The sequence below is a fragment of the Halichoerus grypus genome, chromosome 6 (genome assembly GCF_964656455.1).
Source record: "Halichoerus grypus chromosome 6, mHalGry1.hap1.1, whole genome shotgun sequence".
Taxonomy (NCBI): domain Eukaryota; kingdom Metazoa; phylum Chordata; class Mammalia; order Carnivora; family Phocidae; genus Halichoerus; species Halichoerus grypus.
In genome coordinates, this window is record NC_135717.1 from 10,321,230 (window position 1) to 10,347,482 (window position 26,253).

At 46.0% G+C, this 26,253-nt stretch overlaps 1 protein-coding gene across 7 annotated transcripts in view; it reads left to right on the forward strand.

The window, feature by feature from the left end:
- Positions 1-22,874: 22,874 nt before the first annotated feature.
- The window catches only part of GTF2I (general transcription factor IIi), a 106,898-nt gene continuing 103,519 nt past the window's right edge, over positions 22,875-26,253 (forward strand). For 6 of the 7 annotated variants that reach the window (XM_036112608.2, XM_036112614.2, XM_036112611.2 and 3 more), the window contains exon 1: positions 22,877-23,256. The gene's annotated coding sequence lies outside the window, so the exon portion shown is untranslated. Of the gene's footprint in view, positions 23,257-26,253 lie in introns of all 7 variants that reach the window. The other variant, XM_078074497.1, reaches the window with a different exon arrangement.

Here is a 26,253-nt window from a genome sequence, read left to right on the forward strand (position 1 = left end):
GGATCGGGGTTCTGGCCTGGGAATTTCACAAAAGACTCGTCTGGTTCTGCAGGTTTGGCTTGGAGGATTCGTTCTTGGGCCTCCCCGTTGTTATCTGCACCTCCCCTGCCAACCTGGCCCAGGGTCACGGTAGGCTGGGTCCAGGAGGAGCTGGGAAGCAGGTGCCCTGAGGACTTTGACAGGAAGCCCGTCAGCAACAACTTCTTACTGTCTCCACGCAGAAAACCACAGTTTCTCACTTGACAAAATGTTCTGGAAACTGCTCTGCGGTGGAAGGTGTTGCTGGCCGCCCCGCCGGGGGCAGGGCCAGAGTGGGGCCCAGCACAGGCCGGCAGCTGGGGTGACCTGCGCTGCCAGCGGACATGGGCGGCCGGATCTGTGGCTTCACCCATGTTCCTGAGATGGGGCGTCAGGAATGCAGGTGGGGAGGGCCCTCACTGAGGCCTCGGGATTGTTCTTCTTCCCCCCTCCCTTTGTTGCTGCGCCATTTGTCTGGATAGTTCTACCCTTCCTTGTTTTAAAGATGTATTTTATGTATTTATTTTAAGGGGGGAGGAGCAGAGGAAGAGGGAGAGAGAATCTCAAGCAGACGCACACTGAGCGCAGAGCCTGACACGGGGCTCGATCTAACGACTCTGAGACCATGACCTGAGCCGAAACCAAGCATCGGATGCCTCACTGACTGAGCCACCCAGGCGCCCCTCTACCCTTCCTTTTTAAACCATAAAGGCTTACAAGGGACTGGCGTCCAGTGCCCAGGTGTGACAATGGGCCACTTCTGGGGCCTGGCAGGTGGGCTCATGGGGCAGGGGGTGGGGCATGGCGGATGTGGGGCTTGTGGGGTCACCAGATCTCCTATCAGGCACTGCTTGTCCACACAGCCCCTCGCCCATGTCCTGCCCTGCCTACCTTCCCTGAGGCCTCGTTCCCAGCAGTCCTAGGCTGCCTCCCCTCACCCCCCGGCCAACCTGCGGGGGCCTCAGCCTTCTGGGGACTCGCTGCACCCACCCTGGCATTTTCTTGGGTGCTCCTCTGGTCCGATGTAATATTCCAAGTGTCAGGGGAAGAAGGGACTTCCTCAGGATGCCAGGGTGGCCATGGTAGTTTGGGCTGGCACAGAAATATGGGTGTGGGGCTGAGTGACACCTCCCATGCCCCCCTCCCCCCATAATCCCCCACCAGCCAAGGGAAGCTGGCTGACTGTCCTTTAAGGGCCTCTCTCTCCCCTCCTTTCCCTCTCTCTTTCCTCCTCTTCTCTCACAGTTTGGCGGTTTCCTAAAAGTTAAACATGCATCCACCCTAAGAATCAACAGTTCCACTTCGAGCCATTTACCCAAGAGAAGTGAAAACATGTCCACACAGACTCGTATCCCATCCATAGCCACTTAATCCATAATAACCCCACCGGGGAGACAATCCTAATGCTCATCACGGATGGAGAAATCGTGGCACATCCATTCAAAGGAATACCACTCAGCAGTAAAAAGGAATGCCTTACTAATCCATACAATTGCATGAATCCCACCCCCAAAGCATTAGGCTACGTGAGGGAAGTAAGCCTGACATAGAAAGTACGAGCTGGATGTGTCCCTTTACAGGAAATTCTGGAAGAGGCAAACTAGTGACAGCAAACAGATCAAAGATCGCCGGGGCCTGGGGAGTGCGTGGGGGGGAGAGGATTAACCCAAGCAAGGGGGCGCAAGGGCACTTTGTCAGTGATGGAAACGTTCTGTATCTTGATTGTGGTGGGGATTCCATGGGTAAACACATTAGTCAAAAACGCATTGAACGAAACACAGAAAAAGGAATCGTTTTCTTCTGTGTACATAAAATACTTGAATAAAGGTTTTTTTGTTTTTGTCTTTTTTTTTTTTTTTAAAGGCAGCTTAGCCCAGCTTGCCCGAGTGGGTGGTTCCATGTCGCCTGGAAAAGGAAGGCGGAAGCTGGAATGACAGGCATCCTGACCGACATGTCCAGCACAGACTAGGTGGCACAGAAGGCCCATTGTGATCAGAGCAGAGTCTCTCTCCAGCTTGTTCTGCACCTGGCCCTGAGCCCCGGCCATTCCCTCTGTGAGCCGTGCACCTTGACACTTCCCTGTCTTTGACCTGCTCCTCTCCTTGCTTTCAATACCCCCACCTTTTTTTTATATAAGGGTATTTATTTATTTTTTTTAAAGACATTTTATTTTTATTTATTTGACAGAGAGAGAGACAGCCAGAGAGGGAACACAAGCAGGGGGAGCGGGAGAGGGAGAAGCAGGCTTCCCGCTGAGCAGGGAGCCCGATGTGGGGCTCGATCCCAGGACCCTGGGATCATGACCTGAGCCAAAGGCAGACGCTTAACGACTGAGCCACCCAGGCGCCCGTCAGTACCCCCCACCTTTTTGCGGGGAGGTTCCATGCATCCTTGAGAGCTTGATTCCGGTGTCTCCCCCCCTCCCCGGAGTCTCTGGGCTCTCCCTACGGCTGGACTAGCCACACTGTGTTATAACCTGTTACTCTTCTGTCCTGCCAGTCTGTAACCTCCTTGAGGTCAGGGATGGTGCCCTATTTCCCTCTGCACTCCCCCAAAGCACCTAGCACCTTCCCGGAATGCTGGTTATGCAATACGGTAGGCCTAAATAAGTCTGCTAAATACATTCTCACAACCTTCCTAAAAACATAGATGTTATTCTCCCCCCAACTTGCAGATGAGGAAATGTGGATCCGAGCGCTCAGGCGATGATGCCGAAGATCTCAAAGGCAGGAGGCAGCATCATTGGGCGTCAGGCGCAGAGGGTAGGAGGGTGAGTGGAGTTCAGTCCCTGCCTTCCATGAGCTCAGAGAGGAGAGAAGCTCACAGAGAGTGGGAAGCATACACCGAATGGAAACATGAGTGAATGAATGAAGGAATTTGGGTGGCCTTTCCTCCCCTTTGCAGTCTGCAATAGCATGAACCCTTAAGCGCAAGCAGGGGCTCCCTCTTCCTCCCCCCTCCGGGAGGGACCTAACCCACCAAACTTCAGCACAGCCCAGCTATAGACCTTGGGGATTAATTTAGCCAGTTGTTGTTGTTTAAAGATTTTAATAAATTTTAAAGATTTATTTATTTGACAGATAGAGACATAGCGAGAGAGGGAACACAAGCAGGGGGAGTGGGAGAGGGAGAAGCAGGCTTCCCACGGAGCAGGGAGCCCGATGCGGGGCTCGATTCCAGGACCCTGAGATCATGACCTGAGCCAAAGGCAGATGCTTAACCAACTGAGCCACCCAGGCACCCCGGATTCATAGTTTTTTGTTGGGCTTATTTATAGTGACAGCTGGGTTTTGTATGTTACTATAAAAATCTTTGATTTTATTAACAGAGGTTTATGCTGCACTGCTTGCATTTTGCCTAGAATGTGACCCTTGCATAAATGTAATGGCTCTGGGGGTGCCTAGAACAGGGCTGGAATGCAGTAAATATCCCAGTATTTGTTGGAAGTTCTGTCCATCTCCTTTGCTGAAACTTGATTTTGAGAGAGTCAACTTTCCTAGTCGGATTTTTAAAAAATCTTTAATTTCCTATGTCTGTCTGCAATATGTTAGGAAATTGCTCACAGATAATTTCACTTGACTTGAAAACAAAGCATAACCTTTGATTTGCAGCCAAGTGTGACTGGTTTTCTCTTCCTTTCCAATTTCTTGGTAGAACAGACAGAATTGTGTTACATTATCTTACTTCATGGTACCTCCCAGAACAATGCAATTGGGAAACTGGTACCTATGTTCTACTTTATGCTTTTATAAGAATTAAACCTATCATCAAAGTATGATGAAACCAAGTTATTGCTCTTTATAACAACTTGGGTGAATCTCATAAACATAATATCGAGTGAAGAAAAAGGACACAAGAGTATATAGCCAACATAAATCCGTTTACATAAATTTCAGAAAGAGGTGGGGCACCCGACCAGAGCATGAGACTCTTGATCTCGGGGTTGTGAGTTCGAGCCCCACGTTGGGTGCAGAGATTATTTAAAAATAATATCTTAAAAAAAAAGGTTCAGAAAGAGGTACAGTGGATCTGTGGTCAAGGAAATCAGGGCAGTGGGTATTATGGTGGGAGCTGGGGGGCTTCTGGCACTTTGTCACTGTCCTATTTCTTGGTCTGAGTTCTTTTTTTTTTTTAATTTTTAGAAGATTTTATTTATTTATTTAACAGAGAGAGAGCACAAGCAGGGGGAGCAGCAGAAGGAGAGGGAAAAGCAGGCTCCCTGCTGAGCAGGGAGCCTAATGCAGGACTCAATCCAGGACCCCAGGATCATGACCAGAGCAGAAGGCAGACGCTTAACTGACTGAGCCACCCAGGCACCCCTCCTGGTCTGAGTTCTGACCCCACAGGTGTGCTCACTGTTAAAGTTTATAAAGCTATTCACCAGTCTGTGCTCTTGTCTGCTTGCCTGGCATATATCAGTAAAAAGGTTAATGGGACAAAGCCAAATTTCAGCACCTTTTCTAGAATAAAGGAGGGGCTTTTCATCCATTTGCCCTTTAGCTTCTGTAAGCCAGCAAACAGTGACAATGAGATAAAATTTGGCTTGGGAGGGAGATGGGGGGGATGGGCAAACGGGGTGAAAGGGAGTGGGAGGTACAAGCTTCCAGTTATAAAATAACTAAGTCCTAGGGATGAAAGGCACAGCACAGGGAATATAACCAAGGGTATTGTAATCCTGTTGTATGGGGACAGATGCGAGCCACACGTGGGGAGCACAGTATGTCACACAGAGTTGTAGAGTCAATGAGTTGTACATACAAAACTGATGTAATAGTGTTTCGTTTCAGCTTTGGACCTGTTTGTTCTTCTACGTAATCTATAAGATTACCTGTATCTATTTTTTTTAATATTTTATTTATTTATTTGAGAGAGACAGAGATAGCAAGAGAGAACACAAGCAAGCGGGAAGGAGGGGGAAAGCAGACCTCCCACTAAGCAGGGAGCCCGATGCGGGGCTCGATCCCAGGACCCTGGGATCATGACCTGAGCCGAAGGCAGACGCTCAACCGACTGAGCCACCCGGGCGCCCCTACCTGTATCTATTTTATGTTACTCTTACTTTTTCATGGAGCTGTTAACGTTAGTTTAGTTTCAGGTGTAGAGCACGGTGATTCCACAGCTCTACACCCTGTCTGTGTTCACAGCAAGTTCAGCTCCCGTCTGTCACCCAACAATGTGATTACAACACCGTCAACCATATTCCCTACGCTGTACCTTTCATTCCTGGGACTTATTCATTCCATCCCTCGAAGCCGGGACCTCACACCCCTCCATCCGCCCCCAACACCCTCTGCCCTTGGTCAACCACCAGTTTGTTCTCCCTGTTTAAGGGTTTGTTTCTGCTTTGTTCATTTGTTTTCTTTTCTCGATTCCACATGTAAATCAAATCATAGAGTGTTTGCCTTTCTCTGACTTATTTCGCTTAGCATAATGCCCTCTGGGCTCATCCATGTTTTCAAAAATGGCAAGATCTCATTCTTTTTTATGGCTGAGTGCTATTACCCAGATATATTTTAATTGATTGACTTCTTAGGATTTTGCCCAATGTGATTGTTTCAATTTGTTCTTACAAATTTGTTTAAAAAACAAATACCTTTTAAAGATGAACACTTCCATGGTATGTGGAAACAAAAATGTTCCCATAGTTCATTTCTAAGTTAGCACCTTCTGGTTGCTTGTTTTGTTTGCTCAGTAAATGCTGTTTAGCTGTTAAATGTGACTAGGTGAACACACATAAGAATGCCTCTTTGGTAAATGAGGCCCAGGGTCATTTTCGGATCCCAGAAAATCCCAGATCCCAGAAAACCGGCCCATTCTGCAAGCTAAAGGACTAGCACTATTCCAATATCAGTAAGGCTCATTTGTAAGCTCCTTCCTCTCATGCTTCTTTTTCCTTTCACTTTGAATTCTGAATATTTTGTGATTAAAAATCAGGAGAGTTCTGGGGCGCCTGGGTGGCTCAGTCGTTAAGCGTCTGCCTTCGGCTCAGGTCATGATCCCAGGGTCCTGGGATCGAGCCCCGCATCGGGCTCCCTGCTCCGCGGGAGGCCTGCTTCTCCCTCTCCCACTCCCCCTGCTTGTGTTCCTCTCTCACTGTGTCTCTCTCTGTCAAATAAATAAAATCTTTAAAAAAAAAAAAAAAAATCAGGAGAGTTCTACCAAAATCCAAATTTCTGACTTCTCTGAATCAGTAAATCTGGTGACAAGGGACCTATGTTTCTAATTGGGAACAATTGGCTGACTCATATTTAATTAGGCATTTGTCATGTGACAGGTATTTGCCCTGGGCCAGGACTGGGGATCAAGAAATGAAGGCGATGAGATCTCTGATCTCAAGAAATTAAAATCAAATAAACAAGATGAGAAGGACACAGATATTTATAATACAAGATAGAATGTGGGGCACCTGGGTGGCTCAGTCATTAAGCCTCCGGCTCAGGTCATGATCCCAGGGTCCTGGGATGGAGCCCCGCATCGGGCTCCCTGCTCAGCGGGAGGCCTGCTTCTCCTTCTCCCTCTCCCACTCCCCCTGCTTGTGTTCCCTCTCTCGCTGTGTCTCTCTCTGTCAAATAAATAAATAAATTCTTTAAAAAAAAAAGAACTTTGTTAAAAAAAAATACAAGATAGAACATGATAGGTATCCTAACAGATTTATACAGAGCTGTAAAATAATAGAGAAGGAAGAAGTTAAATCTCAATGGAGAGTTCACTGAGGTCTTTATCATTTTTTCCCAATTGTAAAATAAAATAAAATAAAATAAAATATTCTCATCATAGAAAAGTTAGAAGATTAAAACATATGAGACTATTTAAAAACATTCAGGGGTGCCCGGGTGGCTCAGTCAATTAAGTGTCTGCCTTGGGCTCGGTTCATGATCTCAGGACCTCAGATCGCACATCGGGCTCCTTGCTCAGTGGGGAGTCTATTTTTCCCTCTCCCTCTGCTGCTCCCCCTGCTTGTGCTCTCTCCCTCTCAAATGAATAAATAAATAATCTTAAAAAGGAAAAATTTAAAAAATTAAAAAATAAAAACATTCAAATAGGGGTGCCTAGGTGGCCCAGTCTGTTGAGCCTCCACCTGGTTTCAGCTCAGGTTATGATCTCGGGAATCATGAGATCGAGCCCCTTGTTACCTCCACTCTCAGCGCAGAGTCTGCTTGAGATTCTCTCCCTCTTCCTCTCCCTCTGCCCCTCCCTGCACGCATGCTCTCTCTTTAAAATAAATAAATAAATAAATAAAATCTTAACCAAAAAAACCACTCAAACAAAATACTTCCAAACTTATTTTCTATGTGTATTTCTTCCAAACTTATTTTCTACGTGTATACCTTTTCTTCCAAACTTATTTTCTATGTGTATACCTTTTTTTTTTTTCTTAAGTAAGCCCTACACGCAAGGTGGGGCTTGAACTCAATGACCTCATGATCGAGAGTCCCCTGCTGTATTGACTGAGCCACCCAGGCGCCCCTCTATTTGTGTATCCTAATTAAAGTGACATACCATATTTATAGCCTGCTTTTAATTGCTCAGGATATGCTGTGAGCAATTTCTATATCATTATTGTTTCAGAATCCTGATTTTTTAAAAAGATTTTATTTATTTGTTTGAGAGAGAGAGAGCAAGCAAGTGAGGGCAGGGGGGAGGGGCAGAGGGAGAGAGAGAGAGAGAGAATCTCAAGCTGATTTTGAGCTGAGCACAGAGCCCAATGTGGAGTTGATCCCACTGCCATGAGATCACTACCTGAGCAGAAACCAAGAGCTGGATGCTTAACCAACTGTGCCACCCAGGCGCCCCAAGATTGATGATTTTAATCTATGGTGTAGAAAGGATTCATGGGCTGGGAGTAAGGGGTGAGAATTGAATGGGAAGGAGTACAAGTGAGATTGTGGGGTGCTACAAATGGTCTATACTTTGATGACAATGGTCATCATGTATTTGTCAAAACTCAAAGAACTGTACTCTTATTTTTTTAAAAAAGATTTTATTATTTATTTGGCAGAGAGAGACACAGCAAGAGGGGGAACACAAGCAGGGGGAGTGGGAGAGGGAGAAACATGCTTCCCGCCGAGCAGGGAGCCCAATGTGGGGCTCTATCCCAGGACCCTGGGATCATGACCTGAGCCAAAGGCAGACACTTAATGACTGAGCCACCCAGGTGCCCCAAAGAACTGTACTCTTAAAATGGGTGTATTTAAGTTAATTTTACAAATCCATTTTGTTCTCATCACGTACGGACACGCGGGCACACACACACACACACACACACACATAAGGTAACTATGTGAGGTGATGGATGTGTTAAGTGATTTTACTATGATAACCATTTCACCTTATTATGATAACCTGATGATTTCATAAAAGTCATCAGGTTGTATGCCTTAAGCTTATGCAATGTTATGTCAATTATATTTCCATAAAGTTGGCAAAAACATAAAAAATAAATTCCTATGACCAGTAAAAAAAAAAAAATCCATTCCAGGGTCACACAAAATGGTTAAGTAGGAAGCTCCAGGGCTCAGTCCGTCCTCCACTGAAGCAAACACTGAGCTGAAAAGAAGGACTGTAATCAACTATTTCAGAACTCTGGAGCCTGATCAAACCCTTATAGCAACCAGAAGAGTGCTTGATGAGGGACAGGCTGCTGTTTCATAACTGGCGTGCACAAAACAGCTACTCTTGCCCGTTCCTCAACCCCCACCATGACTGTGGGCACAGCAGCCTGTGTTTCTGGAGAGGGTGGACTGGTGCCAGGGTGGGCAGTGGGAATCTTGTCCCTCAAAAATTTGGGGTTGTGCACTTCGGTTAGTCTGGTGGTTACCTGAGGGGACTACTGTAGACACTTATCTTGGTTTTGCATACACACACACACACACACAGACACACACACACACACAGACACACAGACACACAGACACACAGACACACACACACACACACACACACACACACACACACCCTCCCTGCCCTTAGGCTACAGCAGCTTCTCTGGCAGAATATTTTGAAAGATTTAAGGGAACAGAGTCTTTTTTGGGGGGGGTGTTTGAGAGGGGAGGTCGGCATCTTTCTAGGTTACTGGCTGACTGCAGAGATAATGGAAAAGAAATTTAAGTGACCACATGCAATAAGATATATACACCTTATAAAAAGTTTGTAAAAGACACAAATGGATGGTTCTAGTCCTCAACAAGAAAAATCAGCAATCTCTAAGAAGTGAGAGAATCAGATTTTTTTAAAAAGATTTTATTTATTATTTATTTGACACAGAGAGAGAGACAGTGAGAGAGGGAACACAAGCAGGGGGAGTGGGAGAGGGAGAAGCAGGCTTCCCACTGAGCAAAGAGCCCGATGTGGGGCTTGATCCCAGGACGCTGGGATCATGACTTGAGCCTAAGGCAGATGCTTAACGACTGAGCCACCCAGGTGCCCCGAGAGAATCAGATTTTCTAGAGCTACCCCATAATAACAAATGAATGTCCACTTCTGAACAAAAGATTACAGAACATGTAAAGGAACAGAAAAGTACAGCCTATTCATAGGGGGAAAAAAAGAATTTGACAGAAATTATCCCTGAAGAAGTTAAGGTAATCAAATTACTAGTCAAAGATATTAAATCAAATATTTTGAATATACACAATAAGCCAAAGAAAACCTTGGACAAAGAGGGGTACCTGGCTGGCTCGGTTGGTAGAGCCTGCAACTCTTGATCTTGGGGTTGTGAGTTCAAGCCCCGCAGTGGCTGTGGCAATTACTAAAAAACAATAAATAAATAAACTTAATAATAATAATAATAATAAAGGTAAAATAGCCTAAAAAATAAAAAAAAAGAAAACCATGAACAAAGAACTAAAGGAAATCAGGAAAACAATGTATGAACAAAATGAGAATATCAATAAAGAGATAGAAATGATCAAAAGGAACGAATAAAAAATTTTGGAGTGAAAGAATATAATAACTGAAATGAAAAATTCACTAGAGGAGTTTAACAATCAGTTTCAGCAGGAAGAAAGGATCAGCAACTTTGAGGATAAAGCAATTGAAACAATCCAGTCTGAGAAACAAAAAGAAAAAAGAATGAAAAAAAAAAATAGCAAAACCCGAGGGACTTGTAGAACTGCACCAAGAGTAACAACAAACACCTAAGAGTTCTAGAAGGAGAAAAGAAAAGGATGGAAAAATATTTGAAGAAATAATGGCTGACAGAGTCTCATGTCTGATGAAAGACACAAATATACACATCCAAGAACTCAACAAACTCCAAGCAGGAAAAACTCAAAGAGATCCATACCGAGACAAATTATAGTGAAATTGTCAAATCTAAAGACAAAGCAGCAAGAGAAAACCAACTTGTCATGTACAAAGAAACCTTCCTTAAATTCACAGATGGTATTTCATCAGAAACCATGTTGGCCAGAAGGCAGTGAGATGACATATCTAAAGTCTTAAAAAAACAAAAAAACACACAAAAAACTATCAATCAAGAATTCTATATCCAGTAAAACTATACTTCATGAGTAATAAAGAAATGAAGACATTTCCAGATAAACAAAAGCTGAGGAAGTTCATTAGTAGTAGATCTGCCCTATAAGAAGTGCCAAAGCAGGGACACCTGGCTGGCTCAGTTAGATAGAGCATGTGACTCTTGATCTTGAGGTCATGAACTCATGCCCCATGTTGGGCTTAGAGATTACTTAAAAAAAAAAAAAAGAAAGAAAGAAAGAAAAAAGAAAATACCTTGAGATGAATGAAAACAAAACACAACATGCTACAACTTGGGGGATGCAGTGAAAACAGTACTAAAAGGAACACTTATAGCTGTAAATGTCTATATTTAAAAAAGAAGAAAAACCTCTTATGTATAACCTAACTGTAAATCTTAAAGAACTAGAAAAAGAAGAGCAAACTAAACCCAAAGCTAGCAGAAAGAAGAAAATATTAAAGAAGAGATAAACAGAGAATAGAAAAACAAGAGAAAATTAACAGAACCAAAGTTTGTTTTTTTTTTTTTTTTTTTTTAAAGATTTTATTTATTTATTCATGAGGGACAGAGAGAGAGAGAGACAGAGGCAGAGGGAGAAGCAGGCTCCCCGCGGAGCAGGGAGCCCGATGCGGGACTCGATCCCAGGACCCTGGGATCACGACCTGAGCTGAAGGCAGACGCTTAACCGACTGAGCCACCCAGGCGTCCCCAAAGTTTGTTTTTTTAATAACAACAAAACAGACAAATATTTAGCTAGATTGAATGCGAGAAAAGGAAAGACTCAAATTACTAAGATCAGAAATTTCAGTTCACAGACAGTATGATGTTATATGTAGGATGTCCTAAAGAATCCACAAATAAACTATTACAGCTGATAAATGAATTCTGCAATGTTTCAAGATACAAAATCAACACGTACAAATCAGTTGTATTTTTTTAAAGATTTTATTTATTTATTTGTCAGAGAGAGAGAGAGAGCACAAGCAGGGTTAGTGGCAGACAGAGGGCGAAGCAGGTTTCCTGCTGAGCAAGGAGCCCGATGTGGGACTAGATCCCAGGACTCTGGGATCATGACCTGAGCCAAGGCAGACGCTTAACGGACTGAGCCACCCAGGTGTTCCAAATCACCTTGTATTTCTATACACTAAGCAATGAACCAGTTGAAAAAGAAATGAAGAAAACAAGGGTGCTTGGGTGGCTCAATCAGTTGAGCATCTGACTTGGGTTCCCTGCTCAGTGGGAGTCTGCTGGCCCCTCTCCCTCTGTCCCTCCCCGCACTTGTGCTCTCTCTCTCTCTCTCAAATGAATAAAATCTTTTTAAAAAAAGGAAATTAAGAAAACAACTCCATTTGCAAGAGCATGAAAAAGAATATAATACTTAGGAATAAGTAAACTTAACTAAGGAGACCAAAGTTTTATATACTGAACGCTTCAAAACACTGCTGAAAGAAATTCAAGACCTAAATGAGCAGAAGGATATCTCACGATCATGATTACAAGAGTCAATATTGTCACAATGACAATACTACCCAGAGTGAAAAACTTCTATTCCTCTGTGCAAGACACTGATGGCTGTAGACTGGAAGGGGGGAGAGAGACAAATGCAGAAGAGGGGCTTACTCCCTATCTCTTACAGGTGTTTAAAATCTAATGACTACAGGGGCGCCTGGGTGGCTCAGTCATTAGCCGTCTGCCTTCGGCTCAGGTCATGATCCCAGGGTCCTGGGATCGAGCCCCGCATAGGGCTCCCTGCTCCGCTGGAAGCCTGCTTCTCCCTCTCCCACTCCCCCTGCTTGTGTTCCCTCTCTTGCTGTGTCTCTCTCTGTCAAATAAATAAATAAAATCTTTAAAAAAAAAAAAAATCTAGTGACTACAGATTCAATAGAATTCCCTATCAAAATCCAAATGGCATTTTTTTTTCAGAAACAGAAAAATCCATGCTAAAATTCATATGGGATGTAAAGGGACCCCAGATAGCCAAAAAAATCTTGAAAAGGAACAACAGAGTAGTAGAATGCATAGTTTCCAATTTCAAAACTTACTACCAAGCTACAATAATGAAAGCCATGTGGTACTGGCAGAAGGACAGGAATATAGACCAATGGAAGAGAAAGCCCAGGCATAAACGCGCACATAAATGGTCAATTGGTTTTTGAAAAGGGCACCAAGTCCCTTAAATGGGGAAAGGACAGTCTTTTCAACTGGATATCCACATTCGTGGGAATGAAGTTAGATCTTGACTTTTCACCAGACACAAAAAGGAACTCATAATGGACCAGAGCTAAATGCAAGAGTGAAAATTGTGGAACTCTTAAAAGGAAACATAGGGGAATATCTTCATGACCTGGGATTTGGCAATTTTTAAAAAAATATTTATTTATTTAAGTAATCTTTACACCCAACATGGGGCTCAAACTCACGACCCCAAGATCAAGAGTTGCTCACTCCATCAACTGAGCCAGCCAGGTGCCCCTTGGAATGGTTTCTTAAATTTGATACCAAAGCACTGACAAAGAAAAAAATAGGTAGGGCGCCTGGGTAGCTCAGATGGTTGGGTGTCTGCCTTCGGCTCGGGTCATGATCCCAAGGTCCTGGGATCAAGTCCTGCATCGGGCTCCCTGCTCAGCAGGGAGCCTGCTTCTCCCTCTGCCTCTCTCTCTCTGTCTCTTATGAATAATAAATAAAATCTTAAAGAAAAAAGAAAAAAAGCTAAATGAGACTTTATCAGGATTAAAATTTTGTGTGTCAAAGTGCATATTATTTTACTATTAAGAGAGTGCAAAGACAATGCCCAGAATGAGAGAAAATACTTGCAAATCACATATCTGATAAGAGATTAATGTTCAGATTATATAAAGAACTACTACAAATCAAGGATAAAAAGACAAACAATCCAGTTAAAAAATGGAACAAGAAACAAAACAAACAAGCAAAGGGAAAGAGAGAGAGAGAGAGATAAATGAAGAAACAGACTCTTAACTACAGAGAACACACTGATGGTTACCAGAGGGGAAGTGGATGGGGGATGGGTGAAATAGATGATGGGGAGTAAGGCACCCCGTTGTCATGATGAGCACGAGGTGTTGTACAGAAATGTTGAATCACCGTATTGTACACCTGAAACTAATATTATGCTGTATGTTAACTAACTGGAATTAAGATAAAAACTTAAAAGAAATGGACCAAGGACTTGATTTCTCCAAAGATACACTAATGCTCACAACTTCATTAGTCATGAGGGAAATGCAAATCAAAACTACCCCAACGAGATACCACTTAATAGCCAGGAGGATGGCTATTATTAGACACACGCATGCAAGCATGCACACACTAGCAGAATGGAAAATACCAAGTGTTAGTGAGGGCGTGCAGAAGCTGGTGCTCGTGCAGTGCTAGTAGGAATGTAAAATGGTGCTGCCCCCGTGGAAAAGTTTAGTAGTGGGGCACCCGGGTGGCTCAGTCGACTGAGCGTCTAACTTTTGTTGAGGTCATGATCTCAGGGTCCTGGGATCGAGCCCAGCATCAGGCTCCCTGCTCAGCAGGAGTCTGCTTGTGTCTCTCTCTCCTCAAATAAATAAATTAAAAAAAAAAAAAAAAGATTTGGTGACTCCTCTAAAAGCTCAACATGAAATTACCGTGTGACCCAGCAATTCCACTTCTAGGACTATATCCCAAAGAAATGAAAACAGGGGCGCCTGGCTGGCTAATGGTGCAGCATGCGACTTTCGATCTCTGGGTCGTGAGTTTGAGCCCCACATGGGGTGCAGAGATTACTAAAAATCGTAAAAAAAAAAATGGAAACAAACTCAAATAGATACTTGTGCATGAATGTTCATAGCAGCATTATTCACAATAGCCAAAAGGAGGAAATGACCCATCAGATGAATGGGTAAGCAAAATATGATATATACATACAATGGAATAGTAGCCGTAAAAAGAAATTTCTGTTGCATATGCTACAACGTGTAACATTGAAAACTTGCTAGAGGAAAGTGGCCAGTTACAAAAGGACAAATATTGTCCGATCCTCTTTTTTATTTTTTTTTTTAAAGATGGTCTTTTTTGGGGGGTGCCTGGGTGGGTCAGATGGTTAAGCGTCTGCCTTCGGCTCGGGTCATGATCCCAGGGTTCTGGGATCGAGCCCCGAGTCGGGCTCCTGGCTCAGCGGGGAGCCTGCTTCTCCCTCTCCCCCTGTCTCTCCCCCAGCTCATGTTCTCTCTCTCTCTCTGTATCTCTGTGTCTCAAATGAATAAATAAAAAAAATTTTTTTAAATTAAAAAAAAAGATGGTCTTTTTTTTTTTTTTTTAAGATTTTATTCATTTGAGACACAGAGAGAGAGAGAGAGAGAACATGAGCTGGGGGAGAGACAGGGGGAGAGGGAGAAGCAGGCTCCCCGCTGAGCCAGGAGCCCGACTCGGGGCTCGATCCCAGAACCCTGGGATCATGACCCGAGCCGAAGGCAGACGCTTAACCATCTGACCCACCCAGGCACCCCCCATCTGAGCCACCCAGGCGCCCCTGTCTGATCCTCTTTTTATGGGGTAACCAAAAAGGCAGAAAGTACAATAGAAGTTACAAGGCGCTGGAGGGAGAAGAAAATAGGGAATTATAGCTTAATGGCAGAGTTTTTGTTTGGGTAATGCCAAAGTTCTGGAATTAGATCATTGTGATGGTTACATAACATTGTGGAGGTGCTTAAAACCACGGAACCATCCTTACTTAGAAATGGTTCAAACAGTAAATTTTGTTATATATCTTTTATTTACAACCAAACCAAAATGCATACCAAATTGAGGCTCTCTTTTGGACTAGTTAGATCGACAGAGCGTGGTAAAGGGAAACCTTTTACCTATCTAGGTCAATGATGCTGTCTGGCGAGCCGGACCGGGAGGAGGACTGGGGACGCTAAGTCGTGCGTGCTAAGCAAGCGCGGGCCGACTGAGCTGTAAAACCAGAACACTGTGCACCTAGGCACAGTTTCTAAAGATGGACAGAAATGTCCGCCGGCCCCAACGGGGCTTTTGTTCCAAGCTGTTTCTGTCCTGCCTGCAAACGGTATGGAAATGGAAATCGTTGGCAGATGCCCCCGAGTATGCAGCAGGATTCGGGAGGAGCCCCCGCCCTCCCTCTCACCTCCTGACCCCCAAGCAGGTGCCTTACCAGCTCTCCTGCGGCCGCATGCTTCTGGCATTTCCAGGAACGCCCAGAACCGGCCTGCTCCCGGGCTCCGAGGAGGCCCATCAGCCGGCCGTGGGAGCCTGCGGGAGGGGCAGGGAGCGGGTGCCGGCGGGGTAGGACTTCCGCCCGCCTGGACAACCGTGGCCCGGGGCTGCAGGGCAAGTGACGAGCCTGCGGGTCCTGCGGCGGGAGGGATGCCCCGCGGCCCACCTGGCAGGCGGGCGGGCGTGCAGAACGGGGACCGGGACCCAGACCCGTACCCGGAGGGAGAGCCTTAAAAAGCACGGTGAAATGGAGAGCCCGGACAGCTCCAGCAAACAAGGGAGATGGATTGAGATGGAAATGCAGAAATCTTGCTTGGAGAGAACGTGTGTACGTGTATATGTACGTATACATGCCTATATCTGTGTATCCATATACATATATCTATGTCTGTATGTATGTTGGTGTGGGGAAGGCTTTTCTCACTACTGATTTTTAACACTGAACACGTAAGGGGAAAAAAATGGATAAATTCGTCTATATCAACCGTAAAACTTCAGCAGAACAACACCCAAAAAATGTCACGGTCAAAAGACAAACTGAGAAAATATTGTAACACACCTAAGGAGAGAAACGCGAATTTCTTTCATTTTCTAAAGCACCCGCACAAGAGAATAAGTGGGGGGGGGGGGGGTGAGGGGGAGGAAGCAAAGGACTTAATGGAGAAAATGCAAACATGAATAGCCTTTGCAGAAACATACATGCAAATGGCAAATAAAAATATGAAAAGACACCCAACTTGGTTCATAATCAATGTGCACAGCAGAACTGCGGGGGGTGGGGGGGGGAATGCTATTTTCCACTGGAATTGGGCAGGTGTGGAGGAAATGGACATTTTCATACCCTGTAATGTCCAGTAGTGCAATCTTTCTTTTTTTTTTTTTTTTTTAAAGATTTTATTTATTTATTTGAGAGAGAGAATGAGACAGAGAGAGAGCACATGAGAGGGGGGAGGATCAGAGGGAGAAGCAGACTCCCCGCTGAGCAGGGAGTCCGATGCGGGACTCGATCCCGAGACTCCAGGATCATGACCTGAGCCGAAGGCAGTCGCTTAACCAACTGAGCCACCCAGGCGCCCCTGGTGCAATCTTTCTGAAGGGCAAATTGGCCATGTGTATCAACATTTTAGGTGTACAGATCCTTTGATGTGATGGTTTTTGCTGTTAAGAGGTATTAGAAGGCTAAGAGTTCCCGCCTTTTTTTTTTTAAACCATACTCATTTTATTTTTAAAAATTCCATCCACCTTTCATATTCATTGCAAATGCTACCTCCTCCATGCAAAATTTCCTGTCTCTGTCTCTAACCTTCTGGTACTATTTCATGGCATCAACCTGCGTACACCTTGTATTTGAGTCACTTATCCTATCTGCCTGGATGAGGTGGCTGGAGCCTACAAATAGACAGCAGCAGTAGTTGAGAATTCAGGCTTGGATACAGGCCGATTTAGATTAGAGTCTAGATTTTGCCATCTGTGTATCCTTGGCTAAGTAACTTAAACTTCCTGAGCCTTTTTAGCAAATGGGGAGGTTCTAAGCATCTACCACAGTGGGGGTTGTGTCAGCGTGCAATGAGATAATTAAGAGTGGAGCACAGTGTGTGGCATCAAAGAAAGGAACACACAATCTTAGCTAGATGGCAGAGACAGCCTCACAAGCTTTCCAGAATTTAATAGATACTCAGATTCTTTCCAATTGCTTATGTGTCCCTCACTTCCCCCATTATCTCAGGGTCAATCTGAGTTCATTTGGGATGGGAACGCACAGTTTGCTGGAATAAATGAAGTCCGTTTAAGACCCCAGGTACAACCCAGAGCCTGGCCGGCCTGCTCCCCAGGTGCAGGGGGAAGGAAGAGGATGATTTAACACCTTCCCACAGATGGGAAGACAAAAAGTACTTCATACACCCATGGCACGGTGGCTAATTTCACATTTGAACAGTTTCCTTATCACTGGCTTCTTTTTTTCCTCTCTAATCCCTTGTTCAAAAATTCCCTTTATTCTTGGTTGAAAATTTCTCCAAGTGCATCTACCTTAATTATCATAATAAACACAAGGTCTTGAAGGGGGTTAAAAAAGGGTGGTTATGAGTCACCAGAAAAAGAGGAAAGGCTTGTAAAATGCAAAGATGAAGACTCAAGAATCTGGACCACTGGCGTTAAATTGACACCGGAAACATAAAGAGGAAAAGGAAGGAATGGGGAGATTGGTTTTCAGCATGTAAACGAGACTTTCTTTCTCTTGGTGTTATGAAAGTCAGGCTGTAGGTTATGCATTTTATTTGGAAATAGCTTTCCTTGACACAACTTTACACTCAGGTTTCTGAGTCCTCTACAATATTTTTGACAGAGATACATATTCTGAAAGGATGTGCTGTTTATATTAATCGTTATTTTATTACTTCCATCATCTGATCAGTCAGATATGATAACAGGTCCACCTTAATCTGGCGATAAGAGTCAGTCTTGGTAAATGTAGTTTCTCAGATATTAGAATATAAAGCATTTTAAAAATGAGCAATAGATTTCTTCAGTCAGAAAAGAAACATGCACATATTGTTCACATTTAAAAATAATGTTTGGAAGGCTAAATTATACCATGTAATATTTATAGATCACTTAACTTAGAGTTTCTAAAGTATTTTCGTTTACATGTCATCTGAGTCCCCCAAATCCCTGAGGGAGGCAAAGAAAATATTATAGAGATTTTACTTTTTAAAAATTAAGTTACACGATTACAGCCATCTGAACATAATGCTAAACAGAAAACCATATTCATCTAAATCCTGTTATTTAACCTCTTCCAAAAAACCCTGTTTATTTCAATGAGTTTTTCATGAATATTAGGTGTATTGCATAGGGCAGATGCTTGCATAAAAGGCACAGCAAGAGTTGGAAGGTCTGTTTATATCACATCTACATTATTAATTATTATGAATAAATTATAACTGGGATTTAGGGTTTTTTTTTTTTTCCACTTTGGAAGAGTTCTGGAAAAGGTCACTTATCTAAATATTCAAATTATCCAAATGGAAAACTGTCCAAAAACAGTGTTTTATAATCAGTTAAAAACGCATCCTTGTAATAACAAAGGATTTATCTGCTAGAGTGCAGATACCCACCCAAAAGCTAACAATGTCACTGTGGCCAAACCCCCGTGATCTGGACTGAGTTATACAAATCCTAATTGAGAACGCTGATGTGAGAGATCCAACCCTTACGAGAGATATATATTTTATGGCCCATTCTCTCAATATACAGTACTTATGTCTACTGTAAAGGAAAACCAAAAAACTGGACCCAGAAGATATTGGGCTAGTATCAGTGCCATTATGGGAAAAAGAGTCCTCTGTTTAGTTTCCATCAAAAGCCTGGATGTGTTCCTGAAACTAATGTAAATTGTGTGTCAACTATACTCCAAAAAAAAAAAAAATAATAAAATAAAATATTAAAAAAAGAAAGACTGGGGCATTTGGCTGGCTCAGTTGGTAGAGCATGGGACTTTTGATCTCAGGGTTGTAAGTTCAAGCCCCACATTGGGTGTAGAGATTACATTAAAAAAATCTTATAAAAAAGGATGACCGGATGTGTTGTGAAAAACGGGTATGTCAAGAGCATCTCAACTTTTGCTTAGAATTATGGTTTTGGGCAATTTAAAATACATGACAGAGTCACAGAAAGATTAAATTATTCAGTTTGGATTCAAAAGAGCATCTTTAAAAAGACCACTAAATGATCTCTCAACAACAGTAACCTTGACCAAGTGAGGTGGGCATGGTTCTGTCAGCATGGGTGCTCAGGGTTTCCTAACTAGGGTAGGTCCATGATAAATGGTCCCATGATAATGGAGAAGGCAGACTCCTGATACCAAGTATTAAAATCCCCAGGAGAACGTGATTCATTTTCAAGACCGTTGAAGACATTCAAATATTACCACATCACTTGGTATTTAAAAGCAATCTACAAGGCTGTGAACTCAGTCTATATGAAGATGCATTCATACCAGTTGGTCTAGATCCATCTCTTGACTGGCCAAGGCCCATTACACTTGGCTTTTGTCTCCCAGGTATACAGTAGAATGGTATCATACTATACAGACACTCATCTGCAGGACTGCATACACTAGGTTAAAGATTACAAAGAGAAATATTTGGGGGTGCGCAGATGAGACAGTCGGTTAAGCATCTGACTCTTGGTTTTGGCTCAGGTCATGATTTCAGGGTACTGGGATCGAGCCCCACATTGGGTTCTGTGCTCAGTGTGGAGTCTGCTTGAAATTCTCTCTCCCTCTCCTTCCACCCCTCCTGCTTGGGCTCTCTCTCTCTAAAATAAATAAACAAAAAGGGAAATATTTGAAATAGTTCAAAATAAATAACATGCAAGATTCTGCCACCTGTTGGCCTCTGTGCACTTTGGTCTTTTTTTTTTTAAAGATTTTATTTATTTATTTGAGAGAGAGAGAATGAGAGACAGAGAGCATGAGAGGGAGGAGGGTCAGAGGGAGAAGCAGACTCCCTGCCGAGCAGGGAGCCCGATGCGGGACTCGATCCCGGGACTCCAGGATCATGACCTGAGCCGAAGGCAGTCGCTTAACCAACTGAGCCACCCAGGCGCCCTGTGCACTTTGGTCTTAAGTGAGCATGATCCAAGAGCTACAAATCAGTCTCAGCATACACATCTTGTTATGTTGAATGAGATTCTGACCACAGCAAGCTGTGTGCAACTTAACAAAGGATTCCACCCCTAAACACAAATCCTTTGTTGCTCAACCCAAAAAACAGCAATTTGATCCTATGCTGGAGAAACAACTCTGCCCTGCTGAGATGGTATTCAAAGTTGCTCATCCCTACGGTCACAATTAACATAGCACCTATCAATGAGTGAGGGACAAATTGGTTAACAAAAAGCAGTAAGTGTACCAGTAACTGCCAAGGTGGTGAGCCAGGCCTTAGAGAAGACCGTAAAAGCGTATTTGTGACTATAAGACATAAATTTGAGGGTTACAGCCCCCAACAGCAGTATTCGAGAAAAAAGGAATTCGAACCACACACCATTCCATACACCCTTCATTGTCTCAAAAGGGCCAGCTTTCTATCTCCAGGCAATTAGAAGCCAGCTAAAAGCTTGAGGAACTGCTTTAGGATTTAATAGTTTTAGGAACTGCTTCAACCCCAAAGAAGTTGGGAGTTTTTCATTAAGCAGCAGCAAAATTCCACACCGGAGTGTTAAATTCATAGAAGTGAGCAAACACTTTTTTTTTTTTTTTTAAAGATTTTATTTATTTATTTGACACAGAGAGAGAGGGAACACAAGCAGGGGGAACAGGAGAGGGATAAGCAGACTCCCCGCTGAGCAGGGAGCCGGATGTGGGGCTCCATCCCAGGATCCCGGGATCATGACCCCAGCCGAAGGCAGACACTTAACGACTGAGCCACCCAGGCGCCCCGAGCAAACAACTTTTTAATGATGACAAGTGTCATCTTGACTAAATGAACTTCTGCCTTCCCAACTCTCTAACAGTCTCCAAATGCGACTCCATGACACCAGCGCACCCAGTGAATCCTTCCTTCGCTGTCCTCAACCTTCCAGTGTCCTCAAGAAACCATCCAGGACGCCAGTCCTTCCATAAAACATACTCACCGGTGCCCACGGCAGCTGAATGTTTGCCCCTGGAAGGCTGGCTGCTCCTATTAGCTCAGTTGTAGACTTCCCAAAAGTTACCTTTGTTCCTTAAATATATGTCAGTTGTACGTGCTACTGGGAATACGGACTTTAATTAAATATTCCAATATGTTAATGAAATACGAGTGCAAAAGGAAAACTGTTCTCGTGAAAATGAAATGAACGCTTTGGAGAGACTCGACAAAGGAGAGTCACAATCGAATTAGGCGGGGACAAAATGCCTGTAAAAGATTGTAGGGGAAATCGTAAAAATGTGGAGGTCTTCTGCAATCAGACTGCCTCCGCAGGGATCTTTAAAGTCTCCATCTAATTTAAAGAATCCCAACATGGACATTCTAGAGGCGGCTTTATGGGTGCGGTCTATGCACGAAAGATGGGGAACGCCAATCTGTGAACTAAGATTCAAAGGGAAGGTCTTGGACCTACATCAAAAGACTGGCTGCTCGGAAAGTTTTCTTTCCAGCGACAAAGGCTGGAAAAAGCGCCGTGGTCGCCACCTACCGAGAAGGAGGGGGCGCGGGGGGGGGGCAGGATGGCCGGCGTAGCCCCCATCTCCGCTGGGGAGAAGAATCGCGAAATCATTCGATCTTGTGCTTTACAGAACCACCTACGACCTCTGGGCTCGAGTTTTGTAAACTTTCGAGTTTCACTTAGGCGAAGGGCAGTGTCTCATCATTATCGAAATTCGAGACCTCAAGTTGAAAAGCGAAAGAATAAGCGGGGTGGCGGGGGGAGAGGTTTCGGTCAAATTTCTCCGCGGTTGACAGAACAAAACGCACGGGCTACAAGACAGGTTTTCTGCTCCCACTCCGTGGCTTTCCCTCAACTTTGCTTCTAAATGTTAAGTGAGGGAGCGTGAGGAAAGCCTGGGGGGTGGGTGTGAGTAAATAAAAACAGGAGCGTCCCCTCCCGTCGCCCGTCCAAAGTTGGGGCAACAGTCTCTTTCGGCCGCTCTGGAGGCAAGCTTTCAAAACTAACAGAGGAGTTCTTTGTGTCCCGGAGGGTGGTGCAGGGCGGAGGAAGTCCCTTGGCGGAGCACGAAGAGGGGCAGGCCGGCCTGGGGCTCCCCGGCCTTTGCCGTGTTCCGGCCTCGCAATCGGCAGGGAATCTCGGGTGCAGGAGTGCGAGCCCTGCACGGTGGCTGAGGCTGGCTGCATCGCCGCACGGAGCAAGCGAGGGCTACCCCCGGCCTAGATAGGCGCCCCGCGCCCCGGCTCCCCTCCCCCACCCGAGCGGCCGCGCAGGCCCCAGGTGCAGCCATGTTCTTGCTCCCACCACCCGCGCCTCCATTGACAGTCCTTGCCGGAGAGGGCCGGGCGCTGCGCTCGCCGCGTCCTCGGGTTCGGGGCTCGCCTGCGCGAGGCTTCCTGGGAGTCGTAGTCCACCGCCCCCGCCGTCGCGTTGGTGGGGACGAATCAGAAACTACAACTCCCGCTGGGCGGCGCTGCAGGTGCGCACGCGCAGCGCGCCTTCGAGGAACAAAAAAAAAAAAAAAAAAGAGGAGGAGGAGGAGGGTGAGAGAGAAGCTCGGAGAGCAGAGAAAAGGGGCCACCGATCGCCCCCCCGCTTCCCCGCACGCGCTCTCTAGCTGAGGCCGCCCGCCTGCCGCGGTTATCCCGGCCTCTCCCTCGGTCCCCTGTGATCGGATCTAGGCGCTGAGCGAGGCCCTGCCGGGGCGGCCATGCGGCGGTGACAGGAGCTCGGCCGAGACGCCCGGGCCCCTCGCCCTCTCACCTCCCGCCCGCTCGCCCGCTCGCCTCAGCCCGAAGCTGCTCCGCCGCGGCCGCAGCTCGCGCGCGGTCCACACTCGCTTCCCTTCGGCTCGCCCAGCCCCGGCGCTGCCTGGAGGCGGCTGCACTCGGGTGAGTCCCTGTCGCCTCATTCCCCGTCCCCCGCCCCGGTTGCCATCACGAGCAGGGCCTTTATTTGAGACGCGCCTCCTCCGGGGCCTGCACAGACTGGGGTCTGTCGGCGGCCGTGTTGGGGTACCCGGTCCCCCACCCCCACCCCGGGCCGCCGGCGTTGGGGGTGGGGCAGGAGCAGACGCGGTCGCGGGGGACGACAGTTGCACGCGCGCGCCTGGGTGCGCGTGGGGGAGGGGCGCGCGCGCCGGCGCTGCGTGGGGGGGCCTCACGCGTGAGGCCCGCGCGCGAGCGAGCCTGCGGGCTGCGCATGCCCGGCCGCTGATTGGCCGTCTCGGGCGGTGCGGGTGCGCGCGCGGTGCCAGGCCCGAGCCGTGGGGTCGCGCTCGGCCTGGTGTCTCCGGGGCTCGTGCGCCCGGGCAGCAGACGCGCCGGATTGGCCGGCGGGCGGCCGGGGCGGCGCTGCCGCGCTGCCTGGTTACTGCGGCCGGCGGGCAGGCGGGCCCGGGAGCGCCGCCCCTCCCCGCCCCCGCTCCTCCCCGCCCCTGCCCGCGCCCAGGTGGAGCCAGGAGTGGGCTTTGTCCCGGGCCCGGCCGGCGCGCCGGCCCCGCGGGGCCTGCTCTTGGGGGGAAATAAACACAATGACCGGAAGGAAAACCTCAGCCTTCAGGCCATGAAAAGAAGCCGTCTGGATTCCGCCAGCACCCAGACGGGGTTTCGGGGAGGGAAGAAGATAAAAAACTGTCCTCCTTACCCTCCTCCCTCCCCCCCGTCCACTTTATTACAAGTTTTGCCCTTTAATAAAGCAAGTTTTTTTTTTTTTTTAATGTGGTTTTGCGGCAATTGGCTGAGAATGTTCAGATGTCTAGTTCCGTTCGAGCAGTGCTCGCTCCTGCTGATGCGGGACTCCGTGCAGACTTCTCACTTCTTTGCATTCAACTTCGCTGCAGACAATGGCTTGATGGGCCCGAGTGCAGAAGAGTAGTCTTTGGGCGTTCAGGAATCAGAAGGGGAAGTTAGTTTGCAAATGAGGGTGCATCGGAGTGCCCTGAGGAGGCCGAGCTTTTTCCCGAGGCTAAGGCCTACGACTGGGAATGACATTTTATTTACTACTACGTCTGTATATTTGTTTTGTCAGTTCTTCAGCCCCAGAGTTCTACTGCCGGGCGCTTTCCTTTTTCCTCCTCCTTTGGACCTTGGCTCACACCTTTCGGCTGGAAGGACTTTTTCTTCTCTTCAGGCTTTGGAACTCTTTTCTTGTTCATATGCAATCACTGAAAGCCGTCTCTTGCATTGTTCGGTCAGAATTTGTTGTTTCTTCGTACGGTGTCCCAACCAACTTGTGTGGCCCTTCTAGGAGGGTATCTTTATTTCCCCTATGAGTGTGTTTGGTTCTTCCCTGTGTACTCGTGTCTGCCTAGTCAGTGGGTAGGAGGGGTAGGGATTAAGCCTTTTCCGCCTTTTGTCTCCCCAGTGTACAAACCGTGAAAGGGCCTTGCATATAGTAGTAACAACAGCTAACGTTTGGATGATGTTTCCTAAGTGCCCGGCATCCCTCTTAAGCACGTGACGTGTATTTTCTTATTTAATCTTCAAAACAACCCCCTAATTCCCTTGTGTAGATGAGGAACAAGTCTAGAGAAGCTGAGTAATTGACTCTTGATTACTCAGCAAGTCAACCTTGACTCCCAAGATTTGAGCCTAGGCAATATGACTCTTAACCCCTAAGCTAGTGGCTTTCCAACTCCGGAGCATCAGCAACCCCTGGAGGGCTTGTTAAAACACAATTGCCAGGCCCCACCCCAGACTTTCTGATTCTGCAGGTCTGGGGTGGGGCCCGATCATTTGCATTTCTAACTAGTTCGCCCTGCTGCTACAAGGAAGGCACTTTGAGAGCCATTCACCACGGTGAAGAATTAAGTTATGAGTGCGGGAAATTTATTCTAGATTTTCTTTAACGAAATTAAAAGTTCAGTAAGTCTCAGGTTTTATTTTTTATTTATTTACTTTTAAAGATTTTATTTATTTATTTGACAGAGAGATAGAGAGCACAAAGTAGGCAGAGAGGCAGGCAGAGGGAGAGGGAGAAGCATGCTCTCCGCTAGCAGGGAGCCCGACTTGGGGCTCAATCCCAGGACCCTGGGATCATGACCTGAGTGGAAGGGAGATGCTTAACCCAGTGAGCCACCCAGGCGCCCCTAAGTCTCAGGTTTTAAAAGGAGTCATGGATTTAAGTACAGGGTAAAATTAGAAACCGAAATAATCTTGGCTTTTTTTTCACTCTCAATCATTTTTTAATTTATTTATCACACTGGCATTTATTATCTCCTCCCAGAGATGGCTGAAGCATCCTGTCCCACCACCGAATCTAGTCTGGAAACCCTGAAAGATGTGATAGGGCCTGAGCGTGACAGTGAGATGGGGGAGGTGCTGATCACCTGTAGCCCTGAATCTTCCCCCACCCCCTCCCAAGCCCCAGGCACGTCCAGCGATTTGGTTTACTTTTTTCTCTTTCCTTTTTTTTTTTTTTTCTTCTCATTTTTTTTTAAGTAGGCTCTAGGCCCTACATGGGGCTTGAACTCAGGATCCTGAGATCAGCAGTTGCATGCTGCACTGACTGAGCAGCCAGGCGCCCAATTTGTTTTACTTTAAAAATGACTACAAAGGGGGCGCCTGGGTGGCTCAGTTGTTAAATGTCTGCCTTCAGCTCAGGTCATGATCCCAGGGTCCTGGGATCGAGCCCGGCATCCGGCTCCCTGCTCGACAGAAAGCTTGCTTCTCCTTCTCCCACTCCCCCTGCTTGTGTTCCCTCTCTCGCTGTGTCTGTCTCTGTCAAATAAATAAAATCTTAAAAAAAATGACTACAAAGACTGTCCTTAAAATGTAGGTTTCTGAGGTTCTTTTTCTTGGGGCACAAGTCTTGAGAAAGATTTTTTAGTTTATTATAATGGATTTCTTTCTGGAGAAAGTAACTCAAATTAGGTAGGAGGAATGTTC